The following is a 21,397-nucleotide window of genomic DNA, read 5'->3' as shown; positions in this document are numbered from 1 at the left end:
TCCCAGAGCTAACAATGAATGGTAACCAAGGGTACGTCTACCCTGGGGAAGAAAAAAATAAAACACCTGTACAACAGCAAATCTCAAATCTTGGCTCAACTGACTCAGGTTCACAGGGCTTGCACTATGGTGCTTAAAATAACTCTGTATGTTCCTCCAGGCTTGGAGACTCACTGCCAGTGTTTTTTTGCAGCATAGCCATATCCTTAGGACAAATGATCATGACTTGATAACATTTATAATATGCAAACAGAATAAAGACCAGTCCAGTGATATATTTACTTGGTGCTTTAAAAGGGCCAATTTCATAAAGCTGAAAATAATTAGGAGCCAAACAGCTGATTTGGAATAATTTAATCAGAAAAATGTTGATAATTGTGAATTGTTTATGAACACTTCACTAGATGCACCAAAAGACACAATCAAGGAAGAAGGTTGTATTGGCTACAAACCAAGATTACAGAGAGGAAGTAAAGACAGTAAATATGTATATAAATGGGAAAAGGGGATGCTGATAGTAATGAATATAATTTAGAAGCTAGGAATTGTAGAGAATTGGTAAGGGAAGCAAAAGAACATAAGGAGAAATATACAGCCACTCCAGTTTATACACAGCACGTACTCATAAAATGTGCAGCAAAAGAATAATGTAAAGCTGACTCAGCTAAACTACATCTGTCATGCACCACTCTGGGGCTAAGAGCAAAGCAATATCAGTTAGTGGAAAACAGTAGTCTTGTTAGTATGGCCCGGATGAGAAGCACACCAATCCATGGGAATACAGTTCAGGGACAAAGACTGATCGCCCACAGACAGTAAGACCCAGTCCAACTCTGTACAACCATCAGAGGATAAGGGTTGATGCAAGATGAGAAATAAAGACAACCCACAGAGCTGACCTGAAAGAAAAGGACGTACTAGCACAAACCCCAGTGCAAAGCACACCAACCCAGAGAAGAACCAAAGCTCATCTGGGTTGTCGTGTATGTGCACATCCAGCGAGACTTATCCTAAGGATGAGGTCAGAATGCATCATACAGCAAAAGCAGTCAGAGATCATCTATGACCAAGTGCTGCGTAGGCACTAGCTCAGATGGCATCCAATAAATGCCATCAATCCTATGGCAGCAGCAGATTTCAGTGCAACACAAGAACAGCTATCAGATACACAGTGAATGATATGAAAAGAGCCACAGAAAACAGGCAATTTTCATAGGTATCCTTTGTACATTCTCCTTCCAGTGGCCTATTGTATAGATTTATTAATAGTGGGATTGTCTACTAGTGCTAAAAACATCATTTGGGGTTGCTGCTGTGTGCCCTCTACTGTTGCCTCTGGTTTTGCAAAAGCTGCAGCAACCACGCTTTTCCTCATACGCGAATGGTGTGCTCAATGGGTAGTGATCAATGGCTCGATGTCTAGTTGGTAGCCGGCATCAAGCAGAGTGCTCCAGGGGTCGGTCCTGGGGCCGGTTTTGTTCAACATCTTTATCAATAATCTGGATGATGGGATTAATTGCATCCTCAGCAAGTTTGCAGATGACACTAAGCTGCGGGGGAGAGGTAGATACACTGGAGGGTAGGGATTGGGTTCAGAGTGACCTAGACAAATCGGAGGATTGGGCCAAAAGAAATCTGATGAGGCTCAACAAGGACAAGTGCAGAGTCCTGCACTTAGGAAGGAAGAATCCCATGCACTGCTACAGGCTGGGGACCGAACGGCTAAGCAGCAGTTCTGCAGAAAAGGACCTGGGGATTACAGTGGATGAGAAGCTGGATATGAGTCAGCAGCATGCCCTCGTTGCCAAGAAGGCCAAAGGCATATTGGGCTGTATTAGTAGGAGCATTGCCAGCAGATCGAGGCAAATGATTATTCCCTTCTATTTGGCACTGGTGAGGCCACACCTGGAGTATTGCATCCAGTTTTGGTCCCTCCCCCTACTACAGAAGGGATGTGGACAAATTGGAGAGAGTCCAGCGGAGGGCAATGATAATGATTAGTGGGCTGGGGCACATGACTTACGAGGTGAGGCTGAGGGAACAGGGGTTATTTAGCCTACAGAAGAGAAGAGTGAGGGGAAATTTGATAGCAGCCTTCAGCCACCTGAAGGGGGGGGTTCCAAAGAGGATGGAGCTAGGCTGTTCTCAGTGGTGGCAGATGAGAGAACAAGAAGCAGTGGTATCAAGTTGCAGTGGGGGAGGTCTAGGTTGGATATTAGGAAACGCTATTTCACTAGAAGGGTGGTGAAGCACTAGAATGGGTTAGCTAAGGAGATGGTGGAATTGCCATCCATAGAGGTTTTTAAGGCCCAGCTTGACAAAGCCTTGGCTGGGATGATTTAGTTGGTGTTGGTCCTGCTTTGAACCAGTGGATTGGACTAGATAACCTGCTGAGGTCTCTTCCAACCCTAATATTCTATGATTCTATGATTAGCCAGAACCTTCTTCTGGCTAGTCACCAGTCTTACAAAACACTTTTAGAAAGTATAGCAGGTGCTACCTTGTACCCTGTTTTTGATGCATATCCTCTCCCTACAGGTATTTTGGCACAAACTGAGATGTTTCTTATGTGGGAGATCGGGCTACTATTCAAAAGGTAAAATGTAGGAGACTTAGAAATGTTGTCTAACTGCCTCCTTGGTGTCCCTCTTCCTTCAGAAAGGAACAGCAATATGCATGGTTAATAGAAATGGTTGGATATTTTCTGATGAAACATTTTTCCATTGGAAAACAACAATTCAAAGGTGAAAATATTTCACGGAAACATACCGTCTGATTAAAATTTGCTTAAAAACAAATATTGGGGGAAAAAGCATTTTGATAAGGTTGAAACTTATCGAACTTTTTAGAATGGAACTTTTTTTTTTTAATTTGCTGTTTCAAAATGATTTTGTTTCAGTGTTTTAAATGTTATATTATAAAGTATCATATAAAATGAAAAAGTTAAAATGAGAATACAACTTTTTGATTTTGTCAAAATAAAATATTTAGATCAACCTAAATTGCATTTTTCTCTGAATTCAGTATGCAGGATATTTTGTTTTATTGTTTTTATTCTATTCTGGAATGGAAGAAATTTCAAATTGTTAAATTTGCCCAAAACAAAAAAATCCAGTTCCTGCAGAGCTCTAAAGATTAACAGTACTGTTCTTCAGTTTTTATTTACTCTCAATTTATTTTCTAGCTAATGTGAAGTAGACTAAAGTGAGCCAGTTTGTAACTATTACCCATTTTCTCACACCTTATGAAACTTTACAATGGGCATTATTCATACAGTCACCAGCCTCTTTTAATAGCTCATCTGTAATCCAATTGCCTTTCCCGGCCTGAGCTATTTGTTTACTGTCGTTTTAAATCTCTTCCCACATAAGCTTGCAATTCTCTTGTGAAGATGATTATCTTGCGACAGTGGAATATGAGTTCTCTTTTTGACTTACACTTTGTCACAACATGTTCCACAGCAATTACTTACCAGTTGCTCATTTTCGGACACTGAAGAAAGAAGGGAATGTTTGGGGGATTTAAAAATAAAAATTATTAAACAAATGAAAAGTTACTTCAGTATAGTCCCCCTCTCACTTGGCTGCTGAAATTTCAGACACCATTCCTGGATGAATCTCTGCATAACTTATTCCACCACCTGTTGTATCTTTCAGTCATCTTTCACTCAACTGACACTTCCATTGAGAAACCATCTCAGCTACCCCGTTTACCTTGACCATGTTTAGTATCTCATATTATCCACTGCTGCTCTTTTATTGGCCTTCCTTGTGCTAGCTTTATCACATAATTTTCAGGGTAACCTTTCCCATCACAGATAACAGCTGAGCTGAGTATCATCTTGGGGTGAGGGCCTGATCCTACAGCTGTTTCATGAGTGAAACTTTCAATCAGGGAAGGGAAGGGAAACTCAGTCTCTTTGTTAGCACTCAAAACCATTTGTTCATTTCTGCTTAGCAGCTGTCCATGGCAAATCAGATGCATTGTGGTACTTTCTCCATTTGATAGGAAAGCATGGCGTTTAGAACCAGTCTGCCTTTGGGAGATGTAGCAAGTCAAGCTGTTTAAATTTTAGCTACTGAAATAAGTGCCACAGAATGGTTCAAAGAAATGTACGTGTGTTTTAATGCCACTACAGAATAAAATGGCAACAAGACACTCTGTTCTTACAAAGAAGTCGTTATTCAGATGGCTTATCCACGTACATGGAGCAGCAACACTAGTTGTTATACTGAGGTTTCCAGTAGCCCTAAGAAAACCTAACTTCTAAATTGGCAAAGTGGCATTCTATATTACAGTGCTATATCATAGGTTGTCTTTTCTCACATCATTATCTTTTCAGAAGCTAGATTTCCTTTACATTTTAATTTATTCACATCCTCTTGTGCAATGTAGTTGCCTGGTTCCTCTATAGCAGAATACAAATAAACTTTTCAAACTTTTCAGTTGGCTCTGCTTGTATATTTGAGTATCATTTTGTCTTAGATTAAGAAGACTGCCATAATATAAGACTGAAATATTTAGAGGGGCCCTTACTATTATCACATCTGATTTGAGTATCTTGCCTTCACTCTGCTTACACTGATGGCAATAGAGAGAGGCCCCGGTGTTGAGCTAAAATTAATTCCCCAACTTGAAATGAGTTTACATCAAACCTTGTTTTTTTATGGCAAAGGAACAGAGGAGACAGTTCATTTTGCTATGGTCATTCACAATAATTTTCTCTATTGATTTCTCTGTATTTAGTTAGTTTAGTTTTTTGGTGGTTTGATAAAAGTAGCAGGGTGAATTTATATAATTTTCCCCTCTGTAACAGCATGTAATGCACAAACACTATACCTGCAGCTGTGCTGATGCACAAATGAGTAAGCAAATAAATAGCACTGATGATTTCCCCTTACACTCACCATTTCATCCTATTGGAAGGGAAACTAATGTTTGCCAAATGTAAATTGACATTTGGGCCCAAAGTCAAGTGGGAGCTTTGCCTGCATTAGGTCTGCAGAATAAATACTCTTGTTTTCAAATTGCTATGGTTATTATACAAACAATGGAGAATAACAGAGAAATATAGTTGTGGGAAATGTAGTAGGTGTGTAATGGAGTCTTGCCCTTTCACACCAGCAGAGAATTTGACACCTATGTTGTCGAGCCCATTTAAAATATTGTGTTCATTTTCTTCCTATTTCTCCTGAATATTGCAGAGTAGTAAAAACTCAGCCTACAGGATGAATAGTTATTCTGCTGTCTCTCAGCAAGGAAGAAGCTGAAGATATTAATCAGCATTGCAATATTAGATGGTCTGTCAAGCAAACTGATCAGACCCCACTAGCCACAAGACTTTGATCTAGAGAGATTCCGAGCCACACTATTCTGTGGTATATTTAAATAACTGCCTGGGAAGGAGGAATAACTTAGATATTCAAGGTCCAGTCCTGGAAACTCTTTCTTACACACGTAGTCCTTACGAGAATCTCATTGGAAATAATGGCTCTTCTCATGTAAGTAAGGGCTAACTATGTAAGTAAAGTTTTTCAGGATAGGACCTTCTATTAGTATATACCTGATATGAAATGTAAACAAGAGTCTTTATGAATCTACACTGTCTCAAGCAGTATTTGTAGTGCTTCTTCCCCTTCAATGTTCTTTTCCATCCACGCAAGGATTCAAAATCAATAGGTGCCCCTTTCTGTATATTGTAATTATTGTGTATGTTAAACAACCCCAAAAACCTGTTAGATCAGAAAGTTATATTGTGGGAACAAAATTTCAATTTCCACTCAACCCTTTGAAATATTTCTTCTGGTAATTAGACTTTATTTTCCAATTAGTTCATATTTAACCATTTCCTTTCTCTGTGGCACTTTATATAATGCACTTAAATGTTAGCTGTTGCACTTACTTTTCTGGTGATTTTCTTATTTTGGTGCTTGAGAACCTAAATCCTTTCACAAAAATCCCAGGAGTGAGGACAGAAATTCCAGCAGGACAGGTTGCAATTATATCCTTAAAAACATTCACCCTACTTTTTATTGTTAATAAATTTTCACAATGCTTGGGAAAAAAATAAGCAGGGAGACACAGGACACACTGTTCAGTGCTGAATGTAAATTGATTAATATCCTAACTGAGCACAAAAGAAACGTTTCCTGATGAAAAGACAAACATGAAGAGAAATCAAGCTTAACAACTGCTGACAAGGTTGACTTATGGTGGAGGAGAATAAACATGTAAAACCTTCAGACTATCATTACAAAGTCAATGGATGACAAATGAGGCTTCATGAATGATGGAGGCTTTTGAGGACAACATTCTACAGCCTAATTGTGGAGAAATAAAAGGATATTTATGAATTACAGCATTATGCAAAAGGGCTGCAATTTGATCTTTCAGGACTCTATAACTCAACCTCTTGAAATTTCCCTCTGGACTAAAATATGGTAAAAAAAGAACTCAAATATAGTTAGAACTCAAAGAACAAAATCAGAATTGCAACTTTAAGGTTTATATATCTATGTAGAAAACAAGAGGAAACATTCCGTATATTTTTACAGCTAAAATATTCAATATATTTCACTTTTAAATCTCATAATTATAAATCAACAGAGATTGTGGTTTTAACTAGAGCTGTTGATTAGTTGTAGTTAACTCACACCATTAACTCAAAAAAATTAATCGCAAAAACATTAATCACGATTAATCGCATTGTTAAACAATAAAATATCGATTGAAATTTATTAAATGTATGGATATTTTTCTACATTTTCAAATATATTAATTTCTATTACAACACAGAATACAAAGTGTACAGTGCTCGCTTTATCTTATTTTTATTACAAAAATTTGCACTATAAAAATTACAAATAAAAGAAATACTATTTTTCAATTCACCTCTTACAAGTACTATAGTGCAATCTCTTTATTGTGAAAGTAACTTCCAAATGTAGATTTTTTTTATTACATAACTGCACTCAAAAACAAAATAATGTAAAACTTTAGAGCCTACAAGTCCACTCAGTCCTACTTCTTGTTCAGTTAATTGCTAAGACAAACAAGTTTGTTTACATTTATGGGAGATAATCCTGCCTGCTTCTTATTTACAATTTCACCTGAAAGTGAGAACAGGCATTCACATGGCACTTTTGTAGCCAGTGTTGCAAGGTATTTACATGCCAGATATGCTAAACATTAGTATGCCCCTTAATGCTTTGGCCACTGTTCCAGAGGACATGCTTCCATGCTGTTGAGTTTTGTTAAAAAAAACAGTGTGTTAATTAAATTTGTGACTGAACTCCTTGGGGGAGAATTGTTTGTCTCCTGTTCTGTTTTACTTGCATTCTGCCATATATTTCATGTTGTAGCAGTCTTGGATGATGACCCAGCATGTGTTGTTTATTTTAAGAACACTTTCACAGAGGATTTGACAATATGCAAAGAAGGTACCAATGTGAGATTTCTAAAAATAGCTACCGCACTCAACCCAAGGTTTAAGAATCTGAAGAGCCTTCCAAAATCTGATCGGGACTGGGTGTGGAGCATGCTTTCAAAAGTCTTAAAAGAACAACACTCCGATGAGGAAATTACAGAACCTGAACCACCAAAAAGAAAATCAACCTGCTGGTGGCATCTGACTCAGAAGATGGAAATGAACATATGTTGGTCTGCTCAGCTTTGGATCGCTATAGAGCAAAACCCGTCACCAGCAGACATGCATGTCCTCTGGAATGGTGGTTGAAGCATGAAAGGACACATGAAGCTTTAGCACATCTGGCACGTAAATATCTTGTGATGCCGGCTACAACAGTGCCATGCGAACTCCTGTTCTCACTGTCAGGTGACATTGTAAACAAGAAGCGGGCAACATTATCTCCTGCAAATTGTAACCAAACTTGTTTGTCTGAGCAATTGGCTGAAGTAGGAGTGAGTAGACTCGTGAGTCGGCTCTAAAGTTTTACATTGTTTTATTTTTTGAATGCAGTTTTCCCCATAATTCTGAATTTGTAAGTTCAACTTTCATGATAAAGGGATTGCAATACAGTACTTGTATTAGATTAAAAACAAAAGACGTAGTATTTTTCAATTACTGTGAAAATATTTATATAATCCAACTGTACACTTTGTATTCTGTGTTGTAACTGAAATCAATATATTTGAAAATGTAGAAAACATCCAAAAATATTTAAAGAAATGGTATTCTATTATTGTTTAAGAGTGTGATTAATCCTGATTAGTTTTTTTAATTGCTTGACAGCCCTAATTTTAACACATTGATGGAATATCCAGAAAGTGTATTAATAGGTCTTTAAAAAGTTCTCAAAAACCTGCTCAACTGAAGACTAAGAATATTAGCCTAGGTTAAACATACCTGAGCAATGCCTCCCCCTCACCCTCTCAAAGTCCTATGCGCTTTCAAAGCTGAGATTATTTCATTTCAATCATCCACTGTGTGAAAAAAAGTTTCATCTTTTGAAAAATAGATCATTTTTCAACAAAAAATTCAATTTATGGTCGCTACTTTCTTTCTATGCATACATCACTGATCCATTGAAATGTCATATTTCTCTGGAGCAGTTGTGGAGTATCTACATTGTCAAATGTGAAAAAAGATTCATGTCCCTTTTTTGTTTTAGATTGGAATTGTAATTTATAAACTGTTCATTATTATAAGACTATTTTGTCATAGATTTACTCTGCAATTTAGTGCAGCTTTCAGAAGAGTTTCAAATCCTGCTGTACATGAAGGATTTTAGCTTCTAGTACTTTAGGAGGCAGATTGTAACCATCTATGGTATCTATTGTGATAAGCTTAAAACTTATTATACTTTGGGGGGGCTGGGGAGGACTGTGTTCCGTAAAACCTTTCTTCCATATCACTCAGCTAGTTCATATAAGTATATATTTTCCATATAATCTGGTCTGTTTGCATGGTATATGTCCAGAAAGTTTATTAATAATTTGCACTGTCTGGATTAGATTCTGTAAACATTTCTACCTCTGATGTTTAAACTCTGTATCTATTTTGTTTGAAATGTATATTAATAAACCCTTGCCCTTCTGGTTTTCCATAGAGACTGGTTACAGTGAGATGATTAGCTGCCTCATACACTCCACAGTCTCAATAAGATTGTTTGTAAACCAGTAGTCCAAAATCTACTGGCAACAGTTAGTTGAGTAGACATTTCATGCCACAGATTTTATATTTGATTATGTCCAGTACAAAGCTGTGTAACTTGCTAATGGTAATGTATTACCAGCTACAAAAAAGGGGATCAGTGTTGGAGTGCCAAACCGAGAGCATAACTGGGTTCTAAGTCATTTGTATAAAAGTCTCTTTGGTAGCGCATCGGAGATCATGTACTTGTTTCATTGATTTTGTCTTTAAGTGCTGTCTAACAGTAGAAAAGAAAAGGAGTACTTGTGGCACCTTAAAGACTAACCAGTTTATTTGAGCACATTGTCTACTGCAGTTTCCACGGTATGCATCCGATGAAGTGAGCTGTAGCTCACGAAAGCTCATGCTCAAATAAATTGGTTAGTCTCTAAGGTGCCAAAAGTACTCCTTTTCTTTTTGCAAAGACAGACTAACACGGCTGTTACTCTGAAACCTGTCAGTAGAAAAGGTCACTCATATCATCGGATGTTGTAATTTTGCAAGGAAACCCAGCATCTCATGTGGTATTTTTACTATCAATAGCTCTTTGACAATGTGTCACATCTATGTTTTTGGAATGATTGTACAAATGTAGTGAGGGTAACACTCTTACATTCATTTTGTAGAGGAGAAGAAGTAGCAATTCATATTTCTCTATCTTCTTTCCAGGTATTTTCATGCTGCAAGGTACATTTTTCACTACATCAAACACATAGATATGGTGTACTTTCTGCCGTACAGGGATAATGATATTCTTCTCTTACAGGCCATTAATTAGACAGTAGGAAAAGGAGCATTTCTGATGGTGAAAAAATCCAGATGGCTTTCAACAAGCATATTTCTCCAGCAGCCAGATACTCACCTCTGCTCCAGCCCCTTTACACTGCGTAAGATGGCCAGATCAGCATAAAGAGATTCTAAACACCCCTGTGACACATGGCTAGAAAGGGTTAAACATCCTGCAAAATAAATAACCCTCAAAAGATATATGAGGAGATAATGTTTGTGTTTTTGTGTATTTACACATGTATGAGTAGAGTAGACAATGTAATCAACAGTCCCTGTCTATGTCACCTGGAGTACTGTGTCCAGTTTTGGGCCCCACACTATAAGAAGAAGGTGGAAAAATTGGAAAGAGTCCAGCGGAGGGCAACAAAAATGATTAGGGATCTGGAGCACATGATCTATGAGGAGAGGCTGAGGGAACTGAGTAGCAACCATGTTAGTCTGTATCCGCAAAAAGAAAAGGAGTACTTATGGCACCTTAGAGACTAACAAATTTATTTGAGCATAAGCTTTCATGAGCTACAGCAGAAACTGCAGAACCACCTGATCAACATCCTATACAGCAAACAGGGAAGGATTAAGAAGGCATGCATCCAGTGAAGTGATCTGTAGCTCACGAAAGCTTATGCTCAAATAAATTTGTTAGTCTCTAAGGTGCCACAAGTACTCCTTTTCTTTTTGCTGAGGGAACTGGGATTATTTAGTCTGCAGAAGAGAAGAATGAGGGGGGATTTGATAGCTGCTTTCAACTATCTGAAAGGGGGTTCCAAAGAGGATGGATCTAGACTGTTCTCAGTAGTACCAGATGACAGAACAAGGAGTAATGGTCTCAAGTTGCAGTGGGGGAGGTTTAGGTTGGATATTAGGAAAAACTTTTTCACTAGGAAGGTGGTGAAGCACTGGAATGGGTTACCTAGGGAGATGGTGGAATCTCCTTCCTTAGAGGTTTTTAAGGTCAGGCTTGACAGAGCCCTGGCTGGGATGGTTTAGTTGTGGATTGGTCCTGCTTTGAGCAGGGGGTTGGACTAGATGACCTCCTGAGGTCCCTTCTGTCAAGGTTCCTTGCCCACTCTGAACTCTAGGGTACAGATGTGGGGACCTCCATGAAAGACCCCTAAGCTTATTCTTACCAGCTTAGGTTAAAAACTTCCTCAAGGTACAAACTTTGCCTTGTCCTTGAACCCTATGCTGCCACCACCAAGCGTCTTAAACAAAGAACAGGGAAAGAGCCCACTTGGAGATGTCTTTCCCCCAAAATATCCCCCCAAGCCCTACACTCCCTTTCCTGGAGAAGCCTTGATAAAAATCCTCACCAATTTGCATAGGTGAACACAGACCCAAACCCTTGGATCTTAAGAACAATGAAAAAGCAATCAGGATCTTAAAAGAAGAATTTTAATTAAAGAAAAAGTAAAAGAATCACCTCTGTAAAATCAGGATGGTAAATATCTTACAGGGTAATTAGATTCAAAACATAGAGAATCCCTCTCGGCAAAACCTTAAATTACAAAAAGACACAAAAACAGGAATATACATTCCATTCAGCACAGATATTTTACCAGCCATTAAACAAAAGAAATCTAATGCATTTCTAGCTAGATTACTTATTAACTTTTTACAGGAGTTCTGAAGAGCATTCCTGATCTATTTCCGGCAAAAGCATCACAGACAGACAGACCCTTTGACCCCGTCCCCCCTCCCCCACCTCCAGCTTTGAAAGGATTTGGTCTCCTCATTGGTCATTTTGGTCAGGTGCCAGCGAGGTTATCTTAGATTCTTAACCCTTTACAGTGAAAGGGTTTTGCCTCTGGCCAGGAGGGATTTTATAGTTCTGTACACAGAAAGGTGGTTACCCTTCCCTTTATATTTATTTCCTCCTTCCAACCCTGATATTCTGTGATTCTATGCTGTATTCTGATAATTCAGAGGTCAAAAGAACATCATATCATGTAAATGAATTGTAAACACGGGATCTCTCAGTATTCATCTCTTTGAAATGTAGTGTGAATGGTGGAGGAACAAGCAAATGGCCTTATGTTAATTTGTATAGCTAAGTACCGGTGATGGACTACCCATTGAGCCTGACAATCTAGCCAGCTTTCTGTCCACCTTATAGTCCATTCATCCAATCCATACTTTTTTAACTTCTTGGCAAGAATACTGTGGGTGACCATATCAAAAGCTTTGCTAACGTCAAGATATATCACATCCACTGCTTTCCCCGTATCCACAGAGCCAGTTATCTCATCATAGAAGGCAATCAGGTTGGTCAGGCATGACTTGCCCTTGGTGAAACCATGTTGACTGTTCCTGATCACCTTCCTCTCCTCCAAGTGCTTCAAAATGTATTCCTTGAGGACCTGCTGCATGATTGTGGGGGGGACTGAAGAGAATCTGTTGTTCCCCGTGTTCTCTTTTTTCCCTTTTTTAAATATGGGCACTATATTTGCCTTTTTTCAATTGTCCAGGACCTCCCCCGATTGCCACAAATTTTCAAAGATAATGGCCAATGGCTCTGCAATCACATCAGCTAACTCCCTCAGCACCCTTGGACGCATTAGATCTGGACCATGGACTTGTGCATGTCCAGCTTTTCTAAGTAGTCCTTAACCTGTTTTTTCACCACTGAGGGCTGCTCACCTACTCCCCATGCTGTGTCGCCCAGTGCAGCAATCTCCAAAAACTTCCTGTGCACTGCTGTATTGCTCTCCCAGAAGATGTTAGGGTGACTGAAGTCCCCCATTAGAACCAGGGCCTGTGATCTGGAGACTTCAGTTAGTTGTCCAAAGAAAGCCTCGTCTACCTCATCCTTCGGTGGTCTACAGTACACTGCCACCATGTCATCACCCTTGTTGCTCTCATCTCTAAACTTAACCCAAAGACTCTCAACAGGCTTTTCTCCAGTTTCAAACTGGAGCTCTGAGTAATCATATCGCTCTCCTACATACAGTGCAACTCCTCCACCTTTCCTCCCGTACCTGTCCTTCCTGAACAGTTTATATTCATTCATGACAGTGCTCCAGTCATGTGAACTGCCCCACCAAGTTTGTTATTCCAGTCACATCATAGTTCCTTGACTGTGCCAGGACTTCCAATTCTTCCTGCTTGCTTACCACGCTTCTTGCATTCATATACAGGCACCTAAGAAAACTAGCTGATTGCCCTACTTTCTCAGTATGAATCAGGAGGCTTCCCATCTTGTACCCTCCTCCTTGTGTTTCCTCTCAGTATCCCACTCCCCCACTTACCTCTGGGCTTAGGTCACCATCCCCTGGCAAACCTAGTTTAAAGCCCTCCTCACAAGGTTAGCAAGACTGCCTGAGAAGATGCTTTTCCCTCTCTTCGCTAGGTGGATCCCATGTCTTCCTAGCAATCCCTCTTCCCTGAACAACATCCCCTGGTCAAAAAATCCAAAGCCCTCTCTCCAACACCACCTGCATAACCACACATTCACCTCCACAATTCGATGGTCCTTACCTGGGCCTTTTTCTTCAACAGGGAGGATGGATGAGAACATGACTTGCACCTCAAACTTCTTCATCCTTCTTCCCAGAGCCATGTAGTCTGCAGTGATCCACTCAAGGTCATTCTTGGCAGTATCATTGGTGCCCACGTGCAGAAGTAGGAGGGGTAGCGGTCCGAGGTCTTGATCAGTCTCGGAAAACACTCCGTCACATCCTGGATTCTAGCTCCTGGCAAGCAGCACACTTCGAGTCTCCCGGACTGGTTGGCAGACGGATGATTCTGTCCCCCTTAGGAGGGAGTCCCCAACCACCACCACCCGTCTCCTTTTCTTGGGAATAGTGGTCATGGAACCCCCATCCTAGGGCAATGCATCCCATGCCTTCCAGCCGATGGGGTCTCCTTCTAATACCTTCCCTCAGAGGGCTCTTCCAATTCCTTCTCTGTAGTAGTACCTGTGGAGAGAGCCTCAAAAATGGTTTCACACCTCTATCTGCATTGTGGGTACATAGGTTCTCCTCTTTCTTCTTCTGGAGGACACCTGCTCCCAATACTCTTCGCCGCTCTGCACTGCACTCTGATTCTTCAGCATATTTTGCTTCCAGAACAAAACACCGACTTCTATCCAGAAAATCTTCATTTTCTCTGATGCAATGCAGGGTTGATGCCTGGTTCTCTAGTCCTCTAACCTTCTCTTCTAATATGCAGACTAATAGTTAACTTAAGGCTATAGTTTGTCATCACTATGATTTCCCTGACAAAAATTGTGACTTGTAGGGTTTTGTTTTTTTAGGCACAGGCCTGGTCCTTTTCAGCCCAGGTTGCTTCTACTGAATAAGATGCTTCCTTGAATTTATACACATTTATAACTTATCATCGGAAGAACTCAATGCACAGCTACAGACTAGAGACCGAATGGCTAGGCAGCAGTTCTGCGGAAAAGGACCTAGGGGTGACAGTGGACGAGAAGCTGGATATGAGTCAACAGTGTGCCCTTGTTGCCAAGAAGGCCAATGGCATTTTGGGATGTATAAGTAGGGGCATAGTGAGCAGATCGAGGGACGTGATCGTCCCCCTCTATTCGACATTGGTGAGGCCTCATCTGGAGTACTGTGTCCAGTTTTGGGCCCCACACTACAAGAAGGATGTGGATAAATTGGAGAGAGTCCAGCGAAGGGCAACAGAAATGATTAGGGGTCTGGAACACATGATTTATGAGGAGAGGCTGTGGGAACTGGGATTGTTTAGTCTGCAGAAGAGAAGAATGAGGGGGGATTTGATAGCTGCTTTCAACTACCTGAGAGGTGGTTCCAGAGAGGATGGTTCTAGACTATTCTCCGTGGTAGAAGAGGACAGGACAAGGAGTAATGGTCTCAAGTTGCAGTGGGGGAGGTTTAGGTTGGATATTAGGAAAAACTTTTTCACTAGGAGGGTGGTGAAACACTGGAATGCGTTACCTAGGGAGGTGGTAGAATCTCCTTCCTTAGAAGTTTTTAAGGTCAGGCTTGACAAAGCCTGGCTGGGATGATTTAATTGGGGATTGGTCCTGCTTTGAGCAGGGGGTTGGACTAGATGACCTCCTGAGGTCCCTTCCAACCCTGATATTCTATGATTCTATGATCTTTGGTGTTTTGCTCACTTTTTGTACACTTTAACTAATGACAGCTGATTAACACTTTGCTAATGGAAAATAAATACAATCATAATTAAAATATTGCAGGCCATGGCTTTTTAAAACTAACATAATGACTCTTGCTTCCCTCCTCTCCTACAGCCCCCAACAATCAGCAGTCTTACTAAGCTGTAACATTTTCAAAACTGGAGCTTAATGTCAGAGGATGACCTATTTCTCCTGACAGGTACTCAATTCTTTGACCCCTACCAAAGGAATAACTATTGTATTTTTGTCTAAATCTTGTGTTGAACAGAGACATCCAATATAGTAATAGTTTTTGTTATTCATACTTCTCTGCCTTCTGTTTCTGTGCTTGCTTCTTTAGAGAATCAGTAAAATGGAGAGCCTCCAGAGATATTTTTCCCTAAACGCTAAGAAGGTTGTTGGAAACATTTCTCACTTAATAGAAATCAACATTTATCTCTTGTTGGATCATTATCAAGCAGAGGATGAATTGGATCATACATGTTGTCAATGCTTCCATGTACAGTACTTTCTCAGGTTTGTTATTTTTCTTTTTAAGTGTTATCAGTGGTCAATGTGCAACACTCTACAAAAATCTTATGTAAATCATTTTCTTTACCTCCTAACTGGTGCCAAATAACATGGTTTTGGATGGGAGTTCAGTTCACCAATATTGGTATTCTCTAAGCTCTGGTATTTTCTGATAATGATAAATGTATTACCTTGAATGACTCATATTAGTTGATTTTTAGGTACCGTTGAGACAAACAATGGTTTAGAATAGTTTGATTATCTGAACTAATATTACAAATACAAGTTAGAATTCTCACAAGTTTTGAACTGTTTCTCCCTGCTTATTTTTCATTTCATGTCTAGGACATATTTGCAAATTAATGAAATCAAACAGCAGTATCCACAGAGAGCTCCTGAACATTTTCTCCTATGGAAGGGATCCCTGGGGAGGAAATATCACTTGGATCCCCTCACAGAGATTTTCCCACAGTGTCCAGTTGTTGGGTGTGATTTGCTTCCCTGAAGTAAAAGCTGTCAGCCTGCCTCCCATACCTGACAGGTTCCTCACCCTCTCCTCCCACCATCTGTGAGACGCCAGGGGTATCTGCATGGTGTCTCTGGTTCTTCCAGTTAGCACAGTACTGTTAAGCAGAACTACCAAGGACCTCCTCCGGTCAGTGCAGTCTCCAAAAGGTAGACTCTGTAGAGACACTAATCACTGTTCCCTCTAAGCTGTGCATGTGCACACAGATTCTAAACCCCACGCACACGGTGAAACACAGCGTGCACAAAAATTTGCACAGAAGCACAACAATTTGCACAGAAGAAATTTTTTGTGCACACAGCCTATCAAAAATTAGAGGGAACATTGACACTAATGCAATCTCAGACTGTTTGTCTTCTCTTCTACCATCTTCTTGGAGCCAGAGGAGGAGTGTGTGCATGTTAGCAGACCTCTCTGCCAGCACCCGCCCCCCCCCCCCCCCCGATCCCTTTTCCAATCCAGCCGCTCCTATCCTCTGGGCCACCATCCCCTACCACCATGAAGACTCTAGGTCCCTCAGAGGCCTCATGGGGCCCAAAATTGGGTGAATGATGCCACAGAGCTAGCTGAGCCCCAACCCTCTCCCTTCAGAATTGGTGTTAGTTGCACACAGAGCCTTCCCTGCACACATGGATCTGTGGAGGATGATACAGACCAAGGTTAAAAAATTTAGAAGAGAAAATAAACAGTCCCATTTCATATGCAGTATGTTTAGACCCGACCAATGTCCATTCATATCAGGTACAGGGTGTATACCCTTTTTCCTTCTCCTCATATTTATTGAGTTCTTGGTCATTGATTTCTAAAAAGCTATATACTTTGCTACACATTACTTTTATCTCTTTCCACATTGTGCCAAGAAGTCTTATTGACCCTAATGTGTTCAAGTAATACTACCACTTATTCCTACGTTGTATATGTTGATCTGTTTGATACATCCTATCTGCAACATATTGTTAAAGCCTTACTCGACTAATGGTAAAGATCTAACCTGGTAAATATTTCCAATGAGACTTCTCATGTTTCTGTGGTGAACAATGAATTTATGAAAATGATGGAAAGTATTTATACAACATAGAAAATTTAGGAATGCTAACAAATGCATTTTCTGTTGTATACCTCGGGAAGAATCTAAATTTTAACTAATGTGAGTTGACTTTACTACAGATAATGATACTTACAAATTTCTTATTGGTTCAAATCGCATTGGTCTTGTATTGTTTAAATAAATTCATGGTCAATAACCTACCATGGGAATTCCCTTTTCTATGTCATTGTTATAAACATTATCATTCAATACTCAAAATCTTTCAATGCAGAATAATCTGTGAACACCTAAATATTGACCTCCTCAGTAAAAAGAATACTTAGTATGTATACAGCCACCCAGTCCTGCAAACAGTTATGGTCCTGCTTAACTTTACCATCATGAGTAGTCCCACTGATTTCAAAGAAAGAGCATGTAAGGTCAAGACTCACTGTGCTTCGTTACTGTATGTATACTTAGGGACAACTGAACAGTGCATTTTACTGATGTCAAAAAAACAAAACGACTATGATTTTTGCACCTATAAAAATAACCACCCAATAATTCACAATTCATCAGTTTTCAGTGCTGTGTGTGGGATTGTAGGCAAAATTTCCTTTCTATTTCCTCCAAGTGATGTTCACCCATTGTAAGGGGGCCAACATATGGCAGATTTCACTCAAAGAGTTTTACTTAAGCTTTGTGCAAGTGGGGTGGATTTCACTCTCAACTAACATGATGGAATTTTGTTTCACAAGTGCATTTTTCCTTCCATGGGAGTCCTCATCAAGGTTTCATGTGTAAGAGACCTGGTTCCATCTCCACAAATAGATCCAAATTTTATAAACTGAGGCTAATTATACTCATCTTCAAATGTAAATCCTGACAGACTGAATAACATTTCATATTTCATAGCATTAATCATACATAGTAGAGCAAATCTGGTCTTAGTCATATTATGGCTTTAGTAAGACTTGCACAAAATTTTGGCAATAGCCCCTTAACTAGAGCAGGCCCAAATTTCAGGATTTCTAGTTCATGAGATTCTGATGTTTGGAAATTTGGTTTCAATCCAAATCAGAACCCCGACTGTGATTTGACAAAAGTTAGTCAAACCCAACCCGCTTTCATCAGAAAATTTCTGATCAGTTCTACTTTTAACCCTTTAGAAAAAAAATCAGTGATTTATTATATTCTGAGAAGATGTTTTGATAGGATTAGGTGGAAGTATGGAATGCTCACACAGTCAGGCTGGAATATGTTACTTGCACTGCAGCAAGATTTATAGTAAAAACCAAAGTAATTGGACAAAAATTAACAAAGCAATAAAAAACAGAAGACAACTCATGGATTTAAGATTTATATTTAATCTGTTAGATCTTTTGCCTGGGATGGCTGCAACCTTTTGCTCAAGCTGTCCGAGAATACTCAGCTATGGAACACTAATGACTCAGCCTGTCCCACCCAATACCCAAGTGCTACACACTACTGCCAACCCCAAGCATTTAAAAACCATGAGAGTGGCTTAAAAATTATGCGGTAGGTTTAACTAATAACTTTTTTGCTGGAGGGTTAGTTTTTGCCTTCTTATTTTGGATTTTAGAGCTCATGTTTTCCAGCTTTTCTCTACAAGTATGAGGGCTTGGTACTTTTATGAGATTCTCATGAAAGTCACATGACTCTTGGAGCTGGGGCTTTAAGAAGAACACCAAATATTCCAAGACTATCATTTAAATCCTGAAAATTGGCAACACTGACTACAATATTGCCTTAGGTCAGGCACTAATTTTCTCTGTTGTAATTTGCTTTAAATCCACCCATCCAGGACTCTAAGCACATGTACAGATTTCAACAATAAAAGTGATACAGTAATCAGTTGGACAAATATCCAAAAGCTAAAATCACAGACTCCCCTAAAATGGCAGCTATCCCACACTATCCTCCTCAAATTAATCTCTTTCCTAACTCCCCAGATCCTCAGAAAATAGTAAACTGGAGATCTTTAAAACCAAATACAGTTACACAGAAAATGGAAAAATGGAGATCTCTGGAAAGAAACTTATTTATAGTACAATTGCTTTTTCTGCTACAGATACCCGCTACCAAACTGGTGATATAATAGGGTTGGGACTCCTTGTATCAGCCATATCACTTGCTTTACATTCTATATCAATTACATAAAAACTATGTTAAAAGAACATTAAGTTTGCAAAGTCAAGCATGCACAGTTTGGTCAGCATGTAGGAGTTGAAGGGAAGAAGCATGTTCAGCACAAATGGGAACATCAGAAAACTGAACTGCCAAACTCTAACAAGTCTCTACTGGAGTACGTACAAACAGACTTGACCAAATTTCGATGATTTTTAACAGCAATAGCAAAAGGCACATCCCGCATGCTAAGGAGACACCTTCCCTTCTATTCCCCACCTGTCATCAAATTTCAAGTCTCTGCTTCAAATTATGAAGGCGTTTGATCTTCTCAACAAAACAACGGTAAGAGTTCTTTTAACATGGGAGGAAAAACAAAAACAAAAACAACCCAAGCATTTTCCCCTAACCCCATTCACTGAAATAGCTGAACCATTTTAGCTGAAACTTTCCCCCAAAGTTTCAGCTTCAGTCAGATCCCAGCATGGAAAACAAGCCTTACTTGTTTGTTTGGCAAAGTTATAAGCAACTGAAAACAGGATCCTAGTGGAACTAACGTTGGCACCAGCAGCTCTACCTATAAGATAAGCATTAATACAATGCAATGTTGTTCTATGTCTGTCCCATGTAATTTACAGCATTTTATGATTGCAGTATTTATTCTGCATGAATAATCATACTAATTTTACTTCTAAGGTAAATACAATTATTTTTAAAGGATGATCTAGGCATTGATAGCGCAGTGGTTGTGTAGTTAAAGTATCCATTATGTGCTCAGCAACTAACAGATATCTTTTGATATAGTTTTATTAAGAAAGGAAATGTTAGCTATGGCTTGGGAGTTCTCTCTCTCTCTTTTTGAAAAGTGTCATTGGAACAGACCTTTAAATGGTCAGAATGGACTTTAGTTTACATTTTATCTGAAGAAAATTCACCTCCCGCTCTCAGCATCTACAGTACAGTGCATTCTTTGAACCAACCCCAAAGTGGTAACTGGCAGTGTGACAGCCTAGAGATGTCAAGAAAGAACAAGGCCAGATATCATCATAATTTGGTGCATGACTGTCCTTAATAAATAATGTAGCCATAGAATCTGTACAGCAGATCAAGAGCAGTATATGCTTTAGGGTAAAATTCAGCTGCCTGGGGGAACCATGCACCTAGTTCTCAATTCTTTAAGTGTCTTTATGTGATCAGAGTTGCAGTGTTCAATAATTATCACATGTTCACAGCTGGATCTAGGCCTGAGAGTGGATGGTAGCTTCAATACTTAGAAGCTAATTCAGCCCTATGATAAGTGAAGGCACCTCCCATTGACTTCCTTGGAACTTCTCCCTCTTTCCGAACCTGGGCCATCATCAGGATTCAGATATATCTAAACATACCTGGAATTATATTGAAACATGTCTTTAGTTTAAGGTAACTCAATATGGGTTACCCATGCAAAATGGCTCCCTAATATTTGTCTTCCCTGAAGGTACTCTGATTCTGCTTTGAAATGGGATTGGGAATAACATTAACAGAAATACTTGTATGTATCTGCTGAAATCACAACATGCTGCAGAATTGTTGCTGCAGAATTGTTGGTATATAAGTAACTCCTAATGAGGAATAATTAATAAAATAAATAAATAAATAAATAAATATCCTGAAAGATTCTTCTACATTGTACTTGGAATGTTTACACAAAACCATCAAACAGAAGAGACATTTTGTATCTCGTACGCTGGATCTCCATCATGTCATAGTTACTGTGCCCACTAGGAACATATGGAAAGGCTGGTATTTGGATTTAGAGTTCCTAGTATTTGGATCTCAGTTCCCTCTGGGCTTCACTGGGTCTCAAGTGGTGCCTGGGCCTTGTGCCGAGGGCTGAAGCAGCCCTTTGCCTAGTTGTGAATTACATCTGCTGAAGATTAGATACAGATAGTATTTTCTTCTCCTGTTCATTTTTCAATAAGGGCAAAATCAAAAGAGCACATCTTACTGCTACTTTTATGGCTGACGGTCTGAATGCCATACTGCTGCACCTACCTCTGTAAATTAAAAGAAATAGTAAAATAAACATCCTTGCAGAAGTGGAAAAGTTGTCATACATATACCCATAGAAAGATGAAATGTTAAATT

This window comes from Eretmochelys imbricata, chromosome 2, assembly GCF_965152235.1.
Source record: "Eretmochelys imbricata isolate rEreImb1 chromosome 2, rEreImb1.hap1, whole genome shotgun sequence".
In the NCBI taxonomy this organism is placed as follows: domain Eukaryota; kingdom Metazoa; phylum Chordata; order Testudines; family Cheloniidae; genus Eretmochelys; species Eretmochelys imbricata.
Note: the sequence above shows the minus strand (reverse complement) of the source record.